The following is a 7,647-nucleotide window of genomic DNA, read 5'->3' as shown; positions in this document are numbered from 1 at the left end:
TACATAATTGAGAGTAGTACTACATCTCCAATGGAGTGGGTTTATTAAGGATACTCTCATCAGTTGACCGCTGGATTGTTTTCCCAGGTCCTAATTCACGTGATCTCCGATCACATAGGTTGGGTTACCCTATGGCAACTTACGTGGGTCTCATACCCATCTCCCTCGATGCATTTTCTATCACAATCCGTGATAGCCCTTTCGTAAAAGTGTCTGGCAGATTCTTAGCCGTTTGGATATAATCCAATGCTATTACTCCGGAGTTTCTTGATTTTCCGACAGATTTCAATCTTCTTCTTATGTGCTTTGTGGATCTCATGTTGTCCTTTGAACTCTTAGCCTTGGCAATCACCGTTTGATTGTCACAGTTCATAAGGATAACCGGCACTGGTTTGTCAACCACCGGCAGATCCATCAAAAGCTCTCGAAGCCATTCTGCTTCGACGCATGATGTGTCTAATGCTGTGAGTTCTGCTTCCATAGTCGATCTGGTTAAGATCATCTGCTTGCAAGACTTCCAGGAAACAGCACCACCACCAAGTGTGAAGACATGTCCACTTGTGGCTTTCATCTCATCAGCATCAGATATCCAATTCGAATCACTATACCCCTCAAGTACTGTCGGGTACCCAAAAGAGTGAATCCCATAGTTCGCAGTACCTTGTTGTTGGAAATATGCCCTAGAGGCAATAATAAAATGGTTATTATTATATTTCCTTGTTCATGATAATTGTCTGTTGTTCATGCTATAATTGTACTGACCGAAAACCATAATACATGTGTGAATACATAGACCACAACATGTCCCTAGTGAGCCTCTAGTTGACTAGCTCGTTGATAAATAGATGGTTATGGTTTCCTGACCATGGACATTAGATGTCGTTGATAACGGGATCACATCATTAGGAGAATGATGTGATGGACAAGACACAATCCTAAGCATAGCACAAGATCGTGTAGTTCGTTTGCTAAGAGCTTTTCTAAATGTCAAGTATCATTTCCTTAGACCATGAGATTGTGCAACTCCCGGATATTGTAGGAATGGTTTGGGTGAACCAAATGTCACAATGTAACTGGGTGGCTATAAAGGTGCACTACAGGTATCTTCAAAAGTGTCTGTTGACTTGGCATGAATTGAGACTGGGATTTGTCACTCCGTATGACGGAGAGGTATCTATGGGCCCACTCGGTAATGCATCATCATAATGAGCTCAATGTGACTAAGGAGTTAGTCACGGGATCATGCATTACGGAACGAGTAAAGAGACTTGCTGATAATAAGATTGAACAAGGTATTGGGATACCGACGATCGAATCTCGGGCAAGTAACATACCGGTTGACAAAGGGAATTGTATACGGGATTGATTGAATCCCCAACATTGTGGTTCATCCGATGAGATCATCTTGGAACATGTGGCAACCAACATGGGTATCCAGATCCTGCTGTTGGTTATTGGCCGGAGAGATGTCTCGGTCATGTCTGCATGATTCCCGAACCCGTAGGTCTACACACTTAAGGTTTGGTGACGCTAGAGTTGTTATGGGAATTAGTATATGGTTACCGAATGTTGTTCGGAATCCCGGATGAGATCCTGGATGTCACGAGGAGTACCGGAATGGTCTAGAGATGAAGATTTATATATGGGAAGTCCTTATTCGGTCGCCGGAAGTGTTCGGGGGTCTACCGGTATTGTACCGGGACCACCGAAAGGGTTTCGGGGATCCACCGGGAGGGTCCACCTGCCCCAGAAGGCCCTATGGGCTGAATATGGAGGGGAACCAGCCCCTAGGTGGGCTGGGCGCCAACTCCCCCTAGGGCCCATGCGCCTAGGGTTTGGGGGGAAACCCTAAAGGGGGCGCCCCCCTTGGCTTGGGGGGCAAGCCTCCCCCCGTGGCCGCCGCCCCCCCTCTAGATCCATCTGGAGGGCGCCGGCCCCCCTCTCCCTTGCCCCTATAAATAGTGGGGAGGTGGGAGAGCTGCCGCACCCTTCCCCTGGCGCAGCCCTCCCCCTCTCCAACACTTCCTCCTCCTCCGTAGTGCTTGGCGAAGCCCTGCCGGAGAACTGCAAGCTCCGTAGTGCCTGGCGCAGCCCTCCCCCTCTCCAACACTTCCTCCTCCTCCGTAGTGCTTGGCGCAGCTCCACCACCACGCTGTCGTGCTGCCGGAGCTCTCCCTCAACTTCTCCTCTCCCCTTGCTGGATCAAGAAGGAGGAGACGTCCCCGGGCTGTACGTGTGTTGAACACGGAGGCGCCGTCCGTTCGGCGCTAGATCGGATTTTCCGCGATTTGAATCGCCGTGAGTACGACTCCATCATCCGCGTTCTTGTAACGGCTCCGTTTAGTGATCTTCAAAGGTATGAAGATGCACATCCTCTCTCTCTCTCTCTCTCTCTCTCTCTCTCTCTCTCTCTCTTGTTGCTAGAATCTCCTAGATGGATCTTGGTGATTCGTAGGAAATTTTTGAATTATTGCTACGTTCCCCATCAGTGGCATCATGAGCTAGGTCTATGCGTAGATTCTATGCACGAGTAGAACACAATTAGTTGTGGGCGTTGGTTTGTTCAATTTGCTTACCGTTACTAGTCCTATCTTGGTTTGGTGGTATTGTGGGATGAAGCGGCCCGGACCGACCTTACACGATGCTTACGTGAGACAGGTTCCACCGACTGACATGCACTTGTTGCATAAGGTGGCTAGCGGGCGTCTATCCCTCCCACTTTAGTCGGATCGGATTCGATGAAAATGGTCCTTATGAAGGGTAAATAGCAATTGGCATATCACCATTGTGGCTTTTTCATAGGTAAGAAATGTTCTTGCTAGAAACCCATAGCAGCCACGTAAAACATGCAATAACAATTAGAGGATGTCTAACTTGTTTTTGCAGGGTATGCTATGTGATGTGATATGGCCAAAGGAATGTGATGAATGATATATGTGATGTATGAGATTGATCATGTTCTTGTAATAGGAATCACGACTTGCATGTCGATGAGTATGACAACCGGCGGGAGCCATAGGAGTTGTCTTAATTTATTGGACCTGCGTGTCATTGAAAACGCCATGCAATTACTTTACTTTATTTCTAACCGTTAGCCATAGTAGTAGAAGTAATAGTTGGCGAGACAACTTCATGAAGACACGATGATGGAGATCATGATGATGGAGATCATGGTGTCATGCCGGTGATGAAGGTGATCATGCCGCGCCTCCAAGATGGAGATCAAAGGCGCAAGATGATATTGGCCATATCATGTCACTTTATGATTTGCATGTGATGTTTGTCATGTTTACATCTTATTTGCTTAGAACGACGGTAGCATAAATAAGATGATCCCTCACTAAAATTTCAAGAAAGTGTTCCCCCCAACTATGCACCTTTGCGAAAGTTCGTTGTTTCAAAGCACCACGTGATGATCGGGTGTGATAGATTCTAACGTTCGCATACAATGGGTGTAAGCCAAATATACACATGCAAAACACTTAGGTTGACTTGACGAGCCTAGCATGTACAAACATGGCCTCGAAACACAAGAGACCGAAAGGTCGAACATGAGTCGTATAGTAGATACGATCAACATGAAGATGTTCAACGATGATGACTAGTCTGTCTCACGTGATGATCGGACACGGCCTAGTTGACTCGGATCATGTGTCACTTAGATGACCATAGGGATGTCTATCTAAGTGGGAGTTCATTAAGTAATTTGATTAGATGAACTTAATTATCATGAACATAGTCTAAAATATATTTACAATATGTCTTGTAGATCAAATGGCCCATGCTAATGTTGCCCTCAACTTCAACGCGTTCCTAGAGAAAACCAAGCTGAAAGACGATGGTAGCAACTATACAGACTGGGTCCGAAACTTGAGGATCATCCTCATAGATGCCAAGAAAGCATTTGTCCTTGAAGCACCGCTAGGTGAAGCACCCATTTTCCAAGCAACTCAAGACGTTATGAATGCTTGGCAGTCGCGTAGTGATGATTACTCCCTGGTTCAGTGCGGCATGCTTTACAGCTTAGAACTGGGGCTCCAAAAGCGTTTTGAGCAGCACGGAGCATATGAGATGTTCCAAGAGCTGAAAATGGTTTTCCAAGCTCATGCCCGGGTCGAGAGATATGAAGTTCTCTGACAAGTTCTACAGTTGTAAGATGGAGGAAAACATTACTGTCAGTGAGCATATACTCACTATGTCTGGGTTGCACAACCGTTTGTGTCAGCTGGGAGTTAATCTTCCAGATGACTCGGTCATTGACAGGATCCTCCAGTCGCTCCCACCTAGCTACAAGAGCTTTGTGATGAAATACAATATGCAAGCGATGGAGAAGTCCATTCCTGAGTTATATTCAATGTTGAAATCAGCGGAGGTTGAAATCAAAAAGGAACATCAAGTGTTGATGGTGAATAAGACCACTAGTTTCAAGAAAGGCAAGGGTAAAAAGAACTTCAAGAAGGACGACAAGGGAGTTGCCACGCCCGGTAAATCAGTTGCCGGGAAGAAGCCAAACAATGGACCCAAGCCCGAGACTCAGTGCTTTCATTGCAAGGGAAATGGTCACTAGAAGTGGAACTGTCCCATGTACTTAGCGGACAAGAAGGCTGGCAACACCAAAGGTATATGTGATATACATGTTATTGATGTGTACCTTACCAACACTTGTAGTAGCTCCTAGGTATTTGATACCAGTGCGGTTGCTCATATTTGTAACTCAAAACAGGAGCTGCAGAATAAGCGGAGACTGGCGAAGGACGAGGTGACGATGCGCGTCGGGAATGGTTCCAAGGTTGATGTGATCGCCGTTGGCACGCTAGCTCTACATCTACCTACGGGATTAGTTTTAAACCTCAATAATTGTTATTTAGTGCCAGCTTTGAGCATGAACATTGTATCTGGATCTCGTTTAATGCGAGATGGCTACTCATTTAAATCCGAGAATAATGGTTGTTCTATTTATATGAGAGATATGTTTTATGGTCATGCCCCACTGGTCAATGGTTTATTCTTATTGAATCTCGAACGTGATGTTACACATATTCATAATGTGAATACCAAAAGATGAAAGTTAATAATGATAGTCCCACATACTTGTGGCACTGCCGCCTTGGTCACATTGGTGTCAAACGCATGAAGAAACTCCACGCAGATGGAATTTTGGAGTCTCTTGATTATGAATCATTTGACACGTGCGAACCATGCCTCATGGGCAAAATGACCAAGACTCCATTCTCTGGAACAATGGAGCGAGCAACCAACTTGTTGGAAATAATACATACTGATGTGTGCGGTCCAATGAGCGTGGGGGCTCGCCGTGGCTATCGTTATGTTCTCACCCTCACTGATGACTTAAGTAGATATGGGTATGTCCACTTAATGAAACACAAGTCTGAGACCTTTGAAAAGTTTAAGGAATTTCAGAGTGAGGTAGAAAATCAACGTGACAGGAAAATAAAGTTCTTACGATCAGATCGTGGAGGAGAATATTTGAGTCATGAGTTTGGTACGCACTTAAGGAAATGTGGAATTGTTTCACAACTCACGCTGCCTCGAACACCTCAGCGTAATGGTGTGTCTGAACGTCGTAATCGCACTCAATTGGAGATGGCGCGATCTATGATGTCTCTTACCGATTTACCGCTATCATTTTGTGGTTATGCTTTAGAGACAGCCGCACTCACTTTAAATAGGGCACCGTCTAAATCTGTTGAGATGACACCGTATGAATTATGGTTTGGGAAGAAACCTAAGCTGTCATTTCTAAAAGTTTGGGGATGCGATGCTTATGTCAAGAAACTTCAACCTGAAAAGCTTGAATCCAAGTTAGAAAAATGCGTCTTCATAGGATACCCTAAGGAAACCATTGGGTACACCTTCTACCTAAGATCCAAATGCAAGATCTTTGTTGCCAAGAACGGGTCCTTTCTGGAGAAAGAGTTTCTCTCGAAAGAAGTAAGTGGGAGGAAAGTAGAACTTTATGAAGTACTACCTCTTGAACCGGAAAGTAGCGCAGCTCAGGGAGATGTTTCTGTGGTGCCTGCACTGACTAGAGAGGAAGTTAATGATGATGATCAAGGAACTTCGGATCAAGTTGCTACTGAACTTCGTAGGTCCACTAGGGCACATTCCGCACCAGAGTGGTATGGCAACCCTGTCTTGGAAATCATGTTGTTAGACAACGGTGAACCTTTGAACTATGAAGAAGCGATGGCGGGCCCGGATTTCAACAAATGGCTTGAAGCCATGAAATCCGAGATAGGATCCATGTATGAAAACAAAGTATGGACTTTGACAAACTTGCCCGATGATCGGCAAGCCATAGAAAATAAATGGATCTTTAAGAAGAAGACTGACGCGGATGGTAATATGACCGTCTATAAGGCTTGACTTCTCGCTAAGGGTTATCGACAAGTTCAAGGGGTTGACTACGATGAGACCTTCTCACCCGTAGCAAAGCTGAAGTCCATCCGAATCATGTTAGTAGTTGCCGCATTCTATGATTATGAGATATGGCAAATGGACGTCAAAACAACATTCCTTAACGGTTTCCTTAAGGAAGAATTGTATATGATGCAGCCGGAAGGTTTTGTCGATCCTAAGAATGCTAACAAGGTATGCAAGCTCCAGCGCACCATCTATGGGCTGGTGCAAGCATCTCAGAGTTGGAACATTCGCTTTAATGAAATGACCAAAGCGTTTGGGTTTATGCAGACTTATGGAGAAGCCTGCGTTTACAAGAAAGTGAGCGGGAGCTCTGTAGCATTTCTCATATTATATGTGGATGACATACTATTGATGGGAAATGATATAGAACTTTTGGAAAGCATAAAGGCCTACTTGAATAAGTGTTTTTCAATGAAGGACCTTGGAGAAGCTGCTTACATATTAGGCATCAAGATCTATAGAGATAGATTGAGACGCCTCATCAGTCTTTGGCAAAGCACATACCTTGATAAGATATTGAAGAAGTTCAATATGGATCAGTCCAAGAAGGGATTCTTGCCTGTATTGCAAGGTGTGAAATTGAGCACGGCTCAATGCTCGACCTCGGCAGAAGATAGAGAAAAGATGAGTGTTGTCCCCTATGCCTCAGCCATAGGGTCTATCATATATGCCATGCTGTGTACTAGACCTAATGTGAACCTTGCCGTAAGTTTGGTAGGGAGGTACTAATGTAATCCCGGCATGGAACACTGGACATCGGTCAAGAATATCCTAAAGTATCTGAAAAGTACTAAGGATATGTTTCTTGTTTATGGAGGTGACGAAGAGCTCGTCGTAAAGGGTTACGTCGATGCTAGCTTTGACACAGATCTTGATGACTACAAGTCACAAACCGGATACGTGTATATTTTGAATGGTGGGGTAGTCAGTTGGTGCAGTTGCAAGCAAAGCGTCGTGGCGGGATCTACATGTGAAGCGGAGTACATGGCAGCCTCGAAGGCAGCACATGAAGCAATCTGGATGAAGGAGTTCATTACCGACCTAGGAGTTATTCCCAATGCGTCGGGCCTGATGACTCTCTTCTGTGACAACACTGGAGCTATTGCCCTTACCAAGGAGCCCAAGTTTCACAAGAAGACCAGATGTATCAAGCGTCGCTTCAACTCCATTCGTGAAAATGTTCAAGATGGAGACATAGATATT

This window comes from Triticum dicoccoides, chromosome 5B (assembly GCF_002162155.2).
Source record: "Triticum dicoccoides isolate Atlit2015 ecotype Zavitan chromosome 5B, WEW_v2.0, whole genome shotgun sequence".
In the NCBI taxonomy this organism is placed as follows: Eukaryota; Viridiplantae; Streptophyta; class Magnoliopsida; order Poales; family Poaceae; genus Triticum; species Triticum dicoccoides.
The sequence above is the reverse complement of the archived record's forward strand: the minus strand, read 5'-3'. Positions refer to the sequence as shown.